Below are 17,454 nucleotides of genomic sequence, written 5' to 3'. Positions count from 1 at the left end.
ACGACTGCTAGTCTTTTTCAAAAGAAAATGAAATTTTGACAAATGAAAAACAAGTCTCACCATCAAGTGGAGATATGAAAAATGCAGGTGCACAATAATATGTTATAATAATATAAAATTAATATAAGATTTTTTATCCTTTATTTTTTAATTATTTTATATTTATTGATAATTAACTTGTTTTTATCCTTATAAAACTGAATTGTACCATTGGTAATATGTTATGATTGTTATTTAGGTTCATCATTACATAAAATAAATTCCTTAAGTTGAAATTTATTATAATAATTCTAATAATTATAGAATCTTCATAATCTAATGTTTTAAATTTTAATTTTTAATTTTTAATAATTTTGTATGACTTTTTCTAATAATATTTTTTTTAAATATTAATAATCACATAAAATTTAGTCATTATCTATTTATTTTCTTAACAATTATTGAAAATTAAATTTAGATAATAATGAAATTAAATTAACTAGTCATACAAGTGATCCTAAGGTTTGAAGAGACAGCTCTTCATGAAGACTTGAATTTACTACTTTAAATAATAAGGAGTTTTCTATTTACTATTAAGACTTTTGTTCATTATTTTTTAGCATATTAAATGAGATCATTTACATTAAATATGAGAGTTTTTTATTTAAAAAAAATAAGTTCAGGAGCATCATTTGTAACTAATGATATTTCTCCATTGGAACAACAAAATCATTTTGGTTCATGTTCAAACCTTTTAACATGACATGATTTACAAAGTGGCACTTTCACTAATATATTGGACTCAATATTTATATTTTCTAAAATAGATCCTATTATTTTTCTTTTGCATATCTACAATATATAAAAATTAATTGAAAAATTGAAGCATATTACCTTTTTTATGAGGGAAATTTTTTTACCTATTATATTTGTGTTGGATATACAACTATCAATAGATAAGTCATCTTGGCATGATGAAGACCCTATAAATTAAAAATCAATAATTTTACATATAAAGTTGAGGCCTATAATATTTTTATTTAGACTAAAAAATATGTCTTACCAATTTTGAAAGTACTAAAAACATTTATCTACTTTTTGTCTTTCTCAATCAATTGCTCAATCATAATCTCATGGTTGGAATTTCCTATAAATAATGTAATCATGTTATCAATTAGATTGTATTAGATAAATGAAAATGTTAAAACAATTAGATGTTTGATTTGTCCCTAGACAACGGGTGTTATCAACAAAATTTATAAAACCTAAATCACCTTACACTAGGGTAGCATGGCTACTATAGTATAGTGGCTCTAGGATCGTCCACAGGGATGGGTTTTCTTTGTACAAGTGACTTTAGTGAAGGTAATGAAATGGTGTTTTTTCTTATGAAAATTAGCTTTTAAAGAAAATGGAATTGTGGTTGAAAAAGTTGATTTTAAGTTAAGCAAAAATAGTAATTGAAGTTAACTACAAAAAGAATGTCTCTTGGAGCTTTAGGTCACTAGGATCGGGTTCCTTAAGCAAAATGAGAGATTATGGATCTTCTCCTCGCATTGGAGACAATAACATAAAGGATGGTTATCTCCTGAACCGGTTTTGTATTTAGCAATTAAGATTTGATCCAAAGGGTTCCTGAAAAATGGCAGTTGCTTCCCATTAATGGCTTCAAACACTAAAGACCCTCACCTTGAACCACCTTCCAATGGCTCATACTTGATAACTAATGAACATCCATGGATCTAGCAATAAGCATTCATAGAATCCGGAAAACTTACCAAGTATTGGCCATTCAAGGTGATTCTCACCTTGAACCACTTTCCAATGGCTCGTAGATAGCAATAAGCATCCATAGAATCCGAAAATCTTACCAAGTATTGGGCATTCAAGGTGATTCTAAGGGATTTAAAGCTAAACTTCGAAATAAAAACCATTAATAGTTAACAACGACCTTCATTTAAAGCAAGGAAAACTCCCACCTTTGCATCCGGGTCCTTCACCTAGTTTTCATCACTCCAAGAAACGTAAAACTTAGCCACTCCTCTCCTGAGAAATCATCCTCAGAGGTTGTTTGGCTAGAAAGAAAAATGAAAACAAAATGAGAAGGAAAGATAGAGCAAAAACTCTATATATTTCTTCCTTTTTGAATTACAAGTGTCATATATTTTATATATTTTAGATTATACAAAAGGATCTTCTTATATAGAGAGGTCTTTCCAATCCCCCTTTATAGTTCCTAACCAAGAAATCCTATCATTGGTTGATTACAAGGATAAAATAGTAATTTACACAAAAATCTAGAGATAAAAATCTAACGGAGTCGGTGCACAGGAAGATTTCGCAAACCATGCGAAATTTCGCATGGTGTGGTTTCGCAAGGTGTGCGAAATTTTGCACAGTGTGCAAAATTGCACTTTACTCAATCCTGCAGCTGTTCTTCCTCTTGATTTCGCATGGTATGCGAAATTTTCTCTTAGACATGCGAAATTGCTACATGTTGGATTTCTTTCTCTGGTTTTCCTCCTTACATCTCTGATTGGCTTGGCAACCTATTGCCAAGCTTGGCAAAGGGCTATGAGGTGCTCCAAAGCTCTAGTTCTTCATGTATTTGAGCTTCAACTTGCATTGTCATGGATTGCACAAAATTCTCCCTCATTCTTTGCTTGTTTCAATGATCAAAAAGCTACCAAAAACACCAAAACTAGCTAAAAACTTATTAGTAACCCTTGCTAGGTTCCTTAATGTGCCAATTGAGTTAAAAAGTATTTCAAATATCTTACTTAATCACAATTTATAAAGAGTAGGCATTATGCAAATTTAAGCATCAAAAGAATTTCCACTCCCAAAGGTCCAATTCTTACTCTTCCATAAAAATCTAAGTGTTAAACTTATTAGTTTCCGATTATAGTATGTTGAACTATTCTCTCCCCCCAACTTAGTTCTTTCTCAAACCTTAGCAAACTGACCAACCTCTAATAAGCTAAGAATGCACCTCTTTTATTTCACAATAATTTTTTTTTTCATTGTAGGAGTGCAATGCTAAAGGTATTGTTTTCTAAAGTATCCATGTAACGGGGATCCATCGATGAATCCCAACCAATCAAGGTTTAGGGCATCAAGCTTTAAGGATCTTTTGACCACTAACTCCTCAGATTTCACCCCGAATTTTTGAGATTGAAATTCAATACCCAAGCACCTACAATATGTTAAACTCCACCTATTCACCCTTGTAACGAGCATTGAGGTCGGTGACTCCCAACCAATAAAGGCTTAGGGCACCGGGTTTTAAAAACTTTCGTCATATACTCCTCGGACCTTGCTCGGGTTTCAAGGCAAGTGAAACACTTAGTTTCATTTCTTTTTTAAGGCTCATTGGCCTTTTATAAGGTGTCCCAACACTATTAAAACGAGGTCAAAGGTATCAAGTCGAAATTTTCTTAAGTTCAGGGGGTAAGATAGTTTTTCATCTTATAATCGGAACCTAATGTGCACAGTGTGTGGTAAGATTAAAGTGGAAGAAATAAGGTTGAATTCAATAGGAGTTTCAATAATTCATCAACCTCAATAAGCATAATACAAACTCTAAGATTCAAGTAAAAAGGCAAGAACTCAATTTTTCTTATTTCATTTTGAGAATTTTTCCTTAATAACCATGGAGAGTAGAGTAAAAAATTTTAAAATTAAGCAAAACAATACTTCCTTCCTCAACTCTCCCCCCAACCAAGATCAACATTGTCCTCAATGTGTCAAGAGCAATTGAAAATAAAGGGAGGAAGTGGTACCTCTGAGTGAAATGGAGTCTGAGTCGTATGGGAAAAACCACATGAGTCAAAAAACAAAAGAGTAATGAGTAGAGGAAATCGAAAAATGCCAAGTAATAGCAAAAATGATGTCTATATATTAATATGAGAAAATACAATATGAGATAGCATCATGTAATACATCCAATCCTAGAATATAAAGCATCAAAACAAGGAACAATCTCCACTAATATAATATGTAAATACAATAAGATAAAGAGATGTCCTATGATCAAGTAGTGGGAGCCTCAGGTGGAGATGATGCATCCTCAGGTGTAGCTGTGACTGTGTCAACTATCTGAGGCTCATCCTAAGGATCAACTGAAGTAATGGCATCTGTGGTGGCCTCTTGAGGGGGCGGGATCTGGACCTCTGCTGTGGTAGTGTCCTCAGCTAGAATAGTATCTTCAATTGGAGCTAAAGGCTTTGATGATGCAGGAAGGTCAGGCTAAGGTGGAGGCAGAAGACCTAGGTGTTGCTGGATTTGGCGAAGTATAATAGTCTGTTGGTTCTGCTAAGAACTCATCTAGCCATCTGTTGGAAGAGAGCGGCATGTGTGGTGGAAAGTGTCTGCAAAGTAGCTACAAGGCCGCGAAACTCCGAAGTAGAGATGGTGATGGAAGGCTCAAATGTAGTAGGGACAACAGGTGGAACAGTAGGAGTCATAGGGGGAGTAGCAAAAATAGCCTCAGGCATGGGCACTGGTGGTGCTGGATTAGGTGATGCAGGGGCAAGTGGTATAGTCTCTGTCGGAAGCTTGCCCTGCTTTGTAGGTACTGGAGTAGATTGTGTCTGCTCCGCCCGTGGGGGCTCTAGAGGTGCTACCATGGGATGGGCTCCTAGAGGTGCAAAATAGCCCGCTAATTGATTCCATTTGTCAAGAATGAATCGTTCTCGAAAAATGCGGTGACGCTCATGCTGAGGCTTAGTAGGAAAACCCAAATGCTCCAATATCTGGCAAAGCAACCTCGGGAATAGCAATGGAATTGTGTCCGCCCTCCGAAGCTTCTTCCTATGGACCTTCTCCTTAAAATGGACGAGGGAGGCCATGATCAAGTGGTGCAGGCCAAAGTAGAAGCCTTCTGATATGCGGAACAAAGCATCTAAGATAGCTTATCGCCTCTGTACCAAATGTTGTAGGGGAAAGAGGTTAGAGCGTAGCACCACATCTATGAGAAGCATCCCAGGTAGAAGCTCCTTCCAAAGAAGGATCGAATCTGTAAAGATCCCCATGGATAAAATGCGGACCATGTCCCTCTGAGATACTGGGGACCACTGGTGGAAAGCATATGGATCAACTAGCTCGAAAAGAATCTGTAGAGCCTCTGCAATATGTCTACCCTCGAGGATACCATGACGTCCATCAATGGTGAAGTGAATTGAGGTAGGACTCGAGACGCCACGAGTAGTCATGGACCAGTAAAAGTCTAATGCTACTCTGGGATAAAAGAACTCAAGAGGAGTCATAAGCTGCTCAAGATGGTATCTCTGCAGTAGGCCATAAAAGTCTCGGAGCTCAGGCTTCTGTCGGAAGGCCTCTTGATCAAAATAGAACTCCTAGTGGAAAGGTCTCGATATGCAATCTAAGTTGCCCTCAATGGGCGATGCTGTGAGCATCGGGCATCTGATAATAGACCCTGGTGACATGTTGGAAGGAAGCTTAGAATCTGCAGGAGCTCGAGCATGTGTAGCTACAGAAGGCTCAGGATGTGAAGCTCTGGATGACTCGCCTGGGCTTGAAGTCCTAGCCGTCTTGGCAGGAGGGCACCTCACTAAACTCTGAGGGTGCAAAACAGTCGCCCCTTGTGTAGTAGCTGGTCTCCTAGTCTCATACCTGCGTTGAGGAGTAGAAGATAAGGGACTAGTGGGCGTTCCACCCTCAAAAGAGGGAATTTGCGGGGCCTCTATGGTGGCGAATCATGAGGTACTTGAGCAGAGGAGGCTTTCTGCCTCGGAGTGCGACTCTACAAAGGGACACCATGGGCCCCTTGGGTCCGTGCCATATGGAAATTGAGAAGTGGGACTCTGGTTCGTGCTCCAAGGGGGTGTCGAATGGAAGAGAGATGGAGGAGTGAGATGCTAGGGGAACATGTGAACAGAGGGTGGAGATTCGCAATGGGACCAGGGTGACATTGTGAAGAGGCCATAAGGTGGCAGAGATATTCGCAATGGGAGGGTGCTTGCGAAATTGGGGAAAAATTGGGGAGTTAGAGTTCGGGGGTATTTAAAAGTAAATTCACATGGGCGTTTCGCAGACCATGCAAAATTTTGCATGGGGTGCGAAATAGATTTTCGCATGGTGTGCGAAATAGATTTTCGCATAGTGATTCAAAATTCGCAAACCCCTTAGATTTTTACACAGTGTGCAAACTGGTGTTAGGTGTGCGAAATGGAATTTAAAGGGTTGGTATTAGGCTTCGCATACCCTGCAAAATTGCCTTGGTGAATCTTTTCTTCAAGGTTTTTCCTCTGCCAAGAATCTTTAAGGACATGCCCAACTACTTTGAAGTCCCCCTTGAAATTGATCATCAAAAACCTAAGTTAAATCAAACCAAAATGAAATTAAAGCGAGAAATCAAAATCAAAACAAGTTACAATACAAGAAAACTCTCAAATAAAAAATAAAACAAAAAGATATGGACTTGATAGTCTTTAGAAAGACTAAGTCCATCCAAAAAACTGGTCTTGTCAAGCTTAATGTGGATCAAGGAGGATGAATTTCTCATTGTCACGAGAAAAAGGTTCCACAAAGGGCTTGAGACGGTGGCCATTCACTTTGAAGCTACTGTTGTTGTTGGAGTTGAGTAGTACCACTACTCCATTTGAATGCACTTGGTGAATGATAAAGGGACCTATCCACCTTGATTTCAGTTTGCCGGGAAAAATGTGGAGCTTAGAGTCATAGAGCAAGACTTTTTGTCCCTTTTGAAAATCTTTGCGGGAAACCAACTGATCATGTCACCTCTTCAATCTCTCTTTTGCAATTTTTGAATTGATGTAGGCATCATTTCTCAGTTCCTCCAACTCATTGAGGTCTAAGAACCTCTTAAACCCAACTCTGCTCAAATCCATGTTGAGCTTTTTTATTGCCCACCAAGCCTTGTATTCCAATTCTACAGGGAGATGACATGTTTTGCCATAGACTAGGCGATAAGGAGACATCCCAAGAATGGTTTTGTAAGTTGTTCTATATGCCCATAGTGAATCAAGGAGCTTAGCAGACCAATCTTTTCTATTCGTGTTCATAACTTTCATCAATATGTTTTTAATCTCCCGGTTTGCTAACTCAACTTGCCCACTAGTTTGAGGGTGGTAAGGTATAGCTACCTTATGCTTCACCCCATACTTGGCTAGGAGAGTTTCAAAAGGCTTATTGCAAAAATGAGTAGCCCCATCACTAATTATGGCTTTGGGCACCCCAAATCTTGAGGAGATGTTCTCATTGAGAAACTTGAGAACCATTCCATGGTCATTGTGCTTGCATGGGACTGCCTCAACCCACTTAGAAACATAATCTACTCCCACCAAGATGTAAGAGTAGCCAAAAGACATAGGGAATGGTCCCATCAAGTTAATGCCCCAAACATAAAAAAGATCAACTACCAAAATGGGGTTCAAAGGCATCATGTTCCTGTGTGTCAACTTCCCAACCCTCTAGCATCGATCACAACTCTTGCACATGGTGTGGGCATCTTTGAAAAGTGATGGCCAATAGAAACCCGATTGCAACACCCTCATGGTTGTCTTCTGAGAAGCAAAGTGGCCTCCACATGCATTTTCATGGCAATGACTGAGGATCCCCTGTTGCTCTTCTTCAGGAACACACTTCCTTATTATCTGATCCGCACAATACTTGAATAGAAATGACTCTTCCCAATAGTAGGCATGAATTTTTGCAAAGAAGTACTTCTTATCTTGTGTTTTCCACTCACTTGGAACTTCTCATGTGACTAGGTAGTTAGCAATGTGAGCATACCAAGGAGCAACTTCTACCAACATGAGAGACTCCTCTGGAAAATCATCATTGATGGGCAAACCATGGGAATTATGTGCAATAGCTAGCCTTGAAATGTGGTCTGCTACCACATTCTCGACTTCTTTATTGTCTTTGATCTAGAGATTGAACTCTTGAAGCAAGAGGATCCATCTAATCAGCCTTGTTTTTGCATCTTGCTTTGTCAACAGATACTTCAAAGCAAAGTGATAAGTGAAAACCACAATGAAGGACCCCACCAAGTAAGCACAAAACTTATCCAAGGCAAAAACTACAACTAACAATTCTTTCTCGGTGGTTGGGTAGTTTCTTTGTGCCTCATTCAATGTCTTGCTCGAGTAGTAGATCACATAGGGTTTTCCATATTCTTTTTGCCCAAGAACAGCTCCTATGGCAAAGTCACTGACTTCACACATTACCTCAAAGGGCAGTTGCCAGTTGGGAGCCCTCACTATTGGTGTTGTTGTTAGAAATAGCTTCAATTCTTCAAAAATCCTTTGGCATCTATCATCCCATATGAATTTAGTATCCTTCACCAATAGTTCACAAAGAGGCCTTGCAAGCTTAGAGAAATCCTTGATAAACCTTTTATAGAACCCGACAGGGCCAAGGAATTGCCTTACTCCTTTGACATTTGTTGGGGATGACAACTTGACAATGAGTTCAACATTTGCTTTGTCAATTTCAATTCTTGCTTGGAGATGATGTGCCCAAGGACAATCCTTTGTTGTACCATGAAATGACACTTCTCCTAGTTAAGCACTAAGTCTTTCTCAATGCATCAGTTCAAAACAACTTCTAAGTTGACTAAGCATTCATCAAATGCACTTCCATATATGGTGATATCATCCATAAAGACTTCCATAATACGCTCCACCATATCACTGAAAATGCTTAACATGCATCTTTGGAAAGTTGCAGGTGCATTGCATAAGCCGAAAGACATTCTCCTGTATGTATAGGTGCCAAATGGGCACGTGAAAGTGGTCTTCTCCTGGTCTTCAACATCAATTTCTATATGAAAGTACCCAAAGTAGCCATCCAAGAAACAATAAAAATGATGCCTAGAGACCCTTGATTCGTGCCCAATTGGTGTCTCAGCTAATTCGTGTCCAGCTGGTGCTCCTTGATTGAGAGAGTAATCAACAAAATTTATAACCTATTACACCATGTACTAGGGTAGCAAAGACAAAGCTACTATAGCATAGTGGCTCTAGGATCGTTCACTAGGATGGGTTTTTACTTCACAAATGATATCAATTCAAAGTTGAATTGGTGTCTTTTCATTTCAAGGTTAGTTTTAAAAGAAAACATAAAGATGTTTGAAAAATGATTGGTTTTAAGTTAACCAAAAATAGTAACTGATTTTACTTACAGAAAAAAATGTTTCTTGGAGTTCAAATCACTAGGCTCAGGTTCCTCATACAAAAAGGAGAGTTCCGGTCACTTGTTTCTTTCCCTCGCATTAGAGAATTAACATATAGTTAATTCTCTAACCGGTGCTGTACAGATGCTTCCCATTAATGGGTTCAAACACTAAATCCCTCTCACTGATGCACCTTGCAATGATTCATACCTCTCACCTAGCACTTGCCATTCAAGGTGATCTTTAACCTTGGATTACCCATCAAAAGCTCGCAAGAGATAACTAATGGATGTCTCCGTAGAGTCTAAAAGCTTACCAAGTGTTGGCTATTCTAGAAAATCCTACCTTCAAACCATCTACCAAAAGCTCGCAAGAGATAAACTAGTGCATCTCCATGGACGGAGATCACTTGCCTTACCAAGTGTTAGCCCAGGTGATTTAAAGGCGTTTTAAGTTAACTAAAAAGATAAAAACCATTAACGGGTCACACTTTCTCTTCATTAAAAACTAAAACAACAAAACTTCCAAATTATGCATGTGGAAACTTACCCGGATTTCCTCACTCCAAGAGACAAAAAGCCTAGCCTATCATCCTCTGAGGAAAAATCCTCAGAGTTTGGTTAGCAAGAAAATGAAAATGAAAGAGAAGGAAAAAAAAACAGAGCAAGGCTCTGTATATTCTATATATTTATAAATCTATATCTTTTATAGTGGATGCAAAGGAATATATATAGAGACGTTTTTCCAACCTTCCTAACTAAGAAATATTATGGTTGGTGGATTACAAGGAGAATAATGGAAATTTATACAAAAATATCTGAAGAAAAATATCCAAAAGTGTCGGTCGCAAATATCGGGAAGCACTAAGGACCATTTCTCAGGTGAAAACGAGGTTTGCGAAATTTTGCAGATGCACAAAAAGGGCTGCGAAATCACTTCGCAGCAAAAAGCTGATTTCGCAACGTTGCGAAGTTGGTTTTTAGCTTGCGGTGTTCGGCTTTTAACGTGTCGCAACTATCGGAAAACTTCAGGAGGAATTCCACAGCACTGTGCAAAATGGCTGTGAAATCATTTCGCAGCAAAAGGGTGATTTCGCAGCCGTGCAAAATTCTTCCTTCAGCTTGGAGTGATTGGCTTCCAATGGCTGTAACTCCTTCATTTCAACTCCGAATCGCACACCGTTTGAAGCACTGGATTTCTGACTTCCTAAGCTTTGAAACAACATATAGTATGCATAAATTGGACTTCAGGAAGTGCTCCAAAAGTGGCTGACATGACTGTCATAAAAAATTGCTTCATGGCAGATTTCTCTTTGCTTCCCCTCCTTGCATTCCGGATTTGCTTATGGCAAAGGACTTCAAAGCTTCGATTCTTCATGTTTCTGAGCTTTCCATTACTTTGCCATGGATTCCAAAGAACTCTCCTCAATCTTGGATTGCTTTGGTGATCAAAAAGCTATCAAAACACCAAAACTTAACATAATTTGATTAGAATTGATTGCAAGGGTCCTTAACATGTTAATTGGGTTAAAAGGCAATAACTACTACTCAAAAGTGTTTAAAAGAGTTAATTACAAGCTATGAAATAGCACTTTTTGAGTAGTAATCAACCCTCTCAATCACCTGATCAATAAAGGGCAACAGGAAATGGTCATTCCTTATCACTGCATTCAATCTCATGTAATCGATACACACCCTCCAACCTGTAGTGAGGCATGTAGAGACATCTTATCCCTTATCATTTTGCATCACCGTGATCCCAGACTTCTTTGGCACAACTTGAGCAGGACTCACCCATGGGCTATCTGATATGGGGTAGATAATACCGACCTAAAGCAACTTAAGAACTTCAGCTCGCACCACCTCTTGCATGTGAGGGTTCAACCTTCTCTAAGGTTGATGAACTGACTTAGCTTCATCCTCCATGTAAATATGATGGGTGCAGACTAAAGGACCAATCCCTTTCAAATCAGAAATTTGTCACCCTATTGACTTCTTACATTTTCTAAGGACTTCAAGTAGACAATCCTCCTGATGAATGGTAAGAGATGAAAATATAACAACAGGGCACTACTTGTCTTTTTCCAAGTATGCATACTTCAACTCTATGGGTAGTGGTTTAAGAATAAGCTTTGGGGGCTCCTCCTTAGCAACTTTTTGTGTCTCCTCCTCATTGAATAAGGGTAGAATTTCTTCTCTCCTTCTCCAATGAGATAGGGTAGCAAACAAATCTGAGGGTTCAGGTAACCCTTCATCAAGATCCCCAAGACTCTCAATCAAATCCTCCTGCATTATCTAATCACAATGCTCCTCCACTAAAGAGTCAATCATGCACACTTCCTCTGGACCTTCTTCTTCTTCTGGATGGATATGCTTTTTGCACAAATGAAAGATGTTGACCTCTAATGTCATGTTACCAAACGTGAGTTGCATGACTCCATTCCTACAATTGATGATTACATTTGATGTAGCTAGGAATGGTCTTCCAAGTATGATAGGAACAGAATTAGTTCCTTTGACAATCGGATCCATATCAAGAACAACAAAATCCACTAGATAGTAGAATTTGTCAACTTGAACCAAGACATCTTCAATCACCCCTCTTGGAATCTTCACTGATCTATCTGCCAGAGATAGAGTGATGGATGTTGGCTTTAACTCTCTAAGTCCCAACTGCTTGTAGACAGAGTAAGGTAGCAAATTCACATTTGCTCCCAAGTCCAACAAAGCTTTCTCCACATAGGTCCCTCCAATACTCACTAAGATGATAGGGCAGCCCAGATCTTTGTACTTCACTGGAGACCTGCATTGTATGATGACACTCACTTGCTCAATCAAGAAGACATTCTTGTTCACATTCAACCCTCTCTTTACAGTGCATAAGGGCCTGTTTGGTTGCTGTTTTTGAAAACTGTTCTGGAAAACAGTTTTTGAGAACAATTTTTAAGAACAGTTTTTGGTGTTTTTTAAAAAAAAATTATGTTTGGGAACTGAATTTTGAAAAACAGTTTTTGTTCTCAAAAACAAAAAAACATGTTTGGTTGAGTTAATAAAAAAAAAAATTAGAACAAATAAAATAAAAAACACGTTTGAAAGATTTTTTTTTTTTCTAATTAATAAAATATTTTCTTCAAGTAATTTTATATTATAAATTTATAAATAATTTTTAGATATATAGTTCATTTAAATTAAAAAAATTATTTATTTTATTAATTTAAAAATAAAAATATTTTTTATATTTTTTTAAAATAAATCAAACATAATAAAATCATTTTTATTAATATTTTTTTATTTAATCTTTAACTTTATTAAAAATTATAGCATTCTCTATTAAATTGAGATAAAATTGTTCTCATGATTTGTTTTTTTTTTTTATCTCTACTAAATATAAAATTCAAAATGCCACCCTTCTCTGATCGGGCATCAAGAAGCCCTTTTCTGAAGGAAGCCCTTTTCTGAAGTTGCCCTCCAGCCGAGAGAATCCCTAAAAGGCCATATTTTCCTCTGCCACTCTCAATCCTCACAGGTACTAATCTAATCATGTTATTATTATTATTATTTTTTTTTGCAACCCCCGTTTGATTCCCAAGAAAATCCATCCCCCATTCGATTTTCGGGAAAATTCATCCTCGTTTGATTTCCGAGAAAATCCAAGCAAAAACCCTGCAACCCCTGTTTGATTCCCAAGAAAATCCATCCCCCATTCGATTTCCGGGAAAATTCATCCTCGTTTGATTTCCGAGAAAATCCAAGCAAAAACCCTGCAACCCCCGTTTGATTCCCAAGAAAACCCATCCCCCATTCGATTTCCGGGAAAATTCATCCTCGTTTGATTTCTGAGAAAATCCAAGCAAAAACCCCAAGGAAAACCAAAAATCCCTGCGTTTTCTGGATCCGTTTTAGGGGTCTCTTTGCTATTGTGCGATTGGATTTAAATTTCACGAACCTTGAATCAAAACTGAGAAACAAGAAGAGGCGAGCCACTATGCTGGAGAAGAGATGAAAACGGGAAGAAAAAAAAAACACGGGAAACAGATTGTTTTTTTTTGGTTTAATTTTGTTCTGTGAACAAGGGGAAAACAAGATTTTGTTGTTCTCTAAACAGTGTCATTTTGAGAACACGGGAAACAACAAAAACAAAAATCACTCTCTCAACCAAACGAGTTTTTGGTGTTTTTTGTTTTCAAGAACAGAAAACAGTTCTTGAAAACACTAAACAAACATGCCCTAAGTCCTTCAAGAATTTTGCATATGTCGGCACTTGTTTGATCATGTCTAGTTTCACTTGCCTCAACACTTCAAAAATTTATGATGCATTATTGGTTCCCTTTTTGCCATGCAAAGCTTGGAGGGAAAAGTGGAGGCATGTGTTTCTTCATCATATCTTCCTTGATGACTATCCTCTTGGGTTCTTCATTCACACTAGAATCATGGTCATCTTTCTTTGTACCTTTCCCTTTTCTCTTTCCTTTAATTTCATCACTCTTTTCTTTTTCTGCTACACTCTCTTCATCATGCTTTGGCTTGGATGTGGGTTGATCAACCTCTTTACCACTCCTCAAGGTGATAACTACTTTGACTTCCCTCACCTTCAAAGATTCTCCCTCTTGAGCCTCCATTTAATGGATACCCTTGGGATTTTGATGAGGTTGAGAAGGAAATTTTCCTTTCTCTTGCACTGTGTTGAGGTTGGTAAGCCTTGAGATTGTGTATTGGACATTGTCTATCTTCTAAGACAGATCACTTTGCATCTCATCCATCCTTTTGTTCAATGTACTCTCCACACTATCAATTCTTTGATTAATTTAAGCATTGATGGACTTCTGATCTCCCACAAAGTCTCCCACAATCTTGCTAAGGTTCATAATAGCTTGTTCAAGATTCGAGGCTTGCTGAGGTGCTTGAGCAGGTTGTGTGTACGGAGGTGGCTTTGGTTTCCAAGAGAAATTTGGATGGTTCCTCCAATTTGAATTGTAGGTGTTGCCATATGAAGCATTGTTATTGGGCTTGAATTGACCAATAACATTTGCTTGATCATCAAACATCTCTCTCATTGCTGGAATGGTAGGACTCCTCCACCAAGTGCTCATAAGATTGACAAATGGAACAAGGCCTAGCTTGCACTGATGTCTCATAAATGGCTTACACTTCTTGTACCTTCTTCATTTATAGCTCTTCCAATCTCCTTGCCATAGCTGCAACCTTTGCCTTCATGTCAATGTCTTCATTCAAAACATACATCCCACCCTTAGCATTAGGTTGAGACTTCATTCTTCCCACCTCTCTAGTGTTTGTTCATCCCATATTCTTGAAACTTCAGCCATATAACTCAAAAATTCCATGGCTTCCTCCGGATTCTTACTCATGAAGTCTCCTTCACACATAGTTTCTAGGAGTTGCTTCATTGAAGAAGACATACCATTGTAAAAATAACTCACTAAGAGTCATGTGTCAAAGCCATAGTGAAAACAAGCATTAATAGCTTCCATGTACCTCTCCAACACTCATAGAATTTCTCATTCTCTTTAGCTGAGAAGTTCAAAATTTGTCTTTTCAAACCATTGGTCCTATGAGTAGGGAAGAACTTCTCAAAAAACTCGGCTTGCAAATCAGTCCAAGTTCGGATACTCCTTGGCCTTAGAGAATTGAGCCAAATCTTGGTCTTATCCTTCAAGGTGAAAGGAAATAGCTTGAGTCTCATCAAGTCAATTGAAGCTCCTCCTTCTTGGAATGTATTACAAACCTCCTCAAATTCCTTAATATGTGAGTAGGGATTCTCACTTTCCATCCCATGGAAAGTAGGTAGGAGTGGCATAATGTGAGGTCGGATTACTAACTACTCAGTGGGAGACACTATGCATGAAGGTGCACTCATGCAAGGTGGATGCATGCGGTCCCTCATGGATCGGTATGCATTGAGATTGTCCTCTTGACCGTGTTGGCTATTTTGGTCTTCAGGTGGAACATCCATGATGTTCAAGCACACTTCCAACTCAGTTTCTTGAGGAGTTTCAATTTTCACAAGTCTTCCCTCAATATCTCTTATCCAATAGGGCATGCACAACTAAAAATCACTAAAACAAAAATAAAGAAAACAAAATAAATACAATTCTAGGAAGAGCTTAAGGTTAGCTAAAAACTAAATAAAAGATAAGATAAAATTGAGACAAAGAAAAAGAATTAGTAAAAGAAAAATCACCAAACTTGTGATGAAGATCACAAGTGTTCACCAAAAGTAATGTCAATGTACTTTGGCACCATCCCCGGCAGCGGCGCCATTTGATTCATCCCTAGACAACGGGTGTTATCAATAAAATTTATAAAACCTAAATCACCTTACACTAAGGTAGCATGGCTACTATAGTATAGTGGCTCTAGGATCGTCCATAGGGATGCGTTTTCTTCATACAAGTGACTTTAGTGAAGGTAATGAAATGATGTTTTTTCTTATGAAAATTAGCTTTTAAAGAAAATGGAATTGTGGTTGAAAAAGTTGATTTTAAGTTAAGCAAAAATAGCAATTGAAGTTAACTACAAAAAGAATGTCTTTTGGAGCTTTAGGTCACTAGGATCGAGTTCTTTAAGCAAAGGGGGAGATTTCAAATCTTCTCCTCGCATTGGGGACAATAACATAAAGGATGGTTATCTCCCGAACCGGTTTTGTATTTAGCAATTAAGATTTGATCCAAAAGGTTCCTAAAAAATGGTAGTTGCTTCCCATTAATGGCTTCAAACACTAAAGACCCTCACCTTGAACCACCTTCCAATGGCTCGTACTTGATAACTAATGAACATCCATGGATCTAGCAATAAGCATCCATAGAATCTAAAAAGCTTACCAAGTATTGGCCATTCAAGGTGATTCTCACCTTGAACCACCTTCCAATAGCTCGTACTTGATAACTAATGGATATCCATGGATCTAGCAATAAGCATCTGTAGAATCCAAAAATCTTACCAAGTGTTGGCCATTCAAGGTGATTCTAAGGGATTTAAAGCTAAACTTTGAAATAAAAACCATTAATGGTTAACAACTACCTTCATTTAAAGCAAGGAAAACTCCCACATTTGCATCAGGGTCTTTCACCTAGTTTCCATCACTCCAAGAAACGTAAAACTTAGCCACTCATCCCCTAAGAAATCATCCTTAGAGGTTGTTTTGCTAGAAAGAAAAATGAAAACAAAATGAGAAGGAAAGGTAGAGCAAGGCAAGGGCTCTATATATTTATTCCTTTTTGAATTACAAGTGTCGTCTGTTTTATATATTTTAGATTATACAAAAGGATCTTCTTATATAGAGAGGTCTTTCCAACCTCCCCTCCTCCCTTATAGTTCCTAACCAAGAAATCCTATCATTGGTTGATTACAAGGAGAAAATAGTAATTTACACAAAAATCTAGAGATAAAAATCTAACGAAGTTAGTGCATAGGAAGATTTCGCATGGTGTGGTTTCGCAGGGTGTGTGAAATTTTGCACAGTGTGCAAAATTGCACTTTACTCAATCTTACAGTTGTTCCTCCTCTTGATTTCGCATGGTATGCGAAATTTTCCCATAGACATGCGAAATTGCTACATGTTGGATTTCTTCCTCTGGTTTTCCTCCTTATATCTCTGATTGGCTTGGCAACCTATTGCCAAGCTTGGCAAAGGGCTATGAGGTGCTCCAAAGCTCTAGTTCTTCATGTATTTGAGCTTCAACTTGCATTGTCATGGATTGCACAAAATTCTCCCTCATTCTTTGTTTGTTTCAATGATAAAAAAGCTACCCAAAACACCAAAACTAGCCAAAAACTGATGAGTAACCCTTGTTAGGTTCCTTAATGTGCCAATTAAGTTAAAAAGTATTAACTACTACTCAAAAGTGTTTAAAACAGTTAATTTCAAGCTATAAAAGAGCACTTTTTGAGTAGTAATCAATGTTATTACTCGATTTCCGTCATGTTATATTATTAATCACAATATTGTTTTTTTTCTCTAATTTGTTTATATTTTCATTCAACTTTTTTTTAGCATATGTTTCTTATTTTTTTCGATATTTTTTTTTTCTTCATATAACATTGAGTACCAACTTTTTCTTTTACTTTCTAGATCTTTCTTTTGTGAAGAATCTGGGTCCATATTCTTTGACAATAAATTGATTCTAAAACGACATAATAACCAAAATAATTATGAATAAACTACATTATTGTAAAGAATTAATTTGAAAAACAAATATATATATACAAGAATAAATAATCGAAACAAACATATAATAAAAAAGAGAACTTACAAAAAATGAAACACGAAGTATAGTAAAAGAAAATAAATTGTAAATT

The sequence above is a fragment of the Vitis vinifera genome, chromosome 4 (genome assembly GCF_030704535.1).
Source record: "Vitis vinifera cultivar Pinot Noir 40024 chromosome 4, ASM3070453v1".
Classification (NCBI taxonomy): Eukaryota; Viridiplantae; Streptophyta; class Magnoliopsida; order Vitales; family Vitaceae; genus Vitis; species Vitis vinifera.
This window is presented reverse-complemented; position numbering follows the sequence as displayed.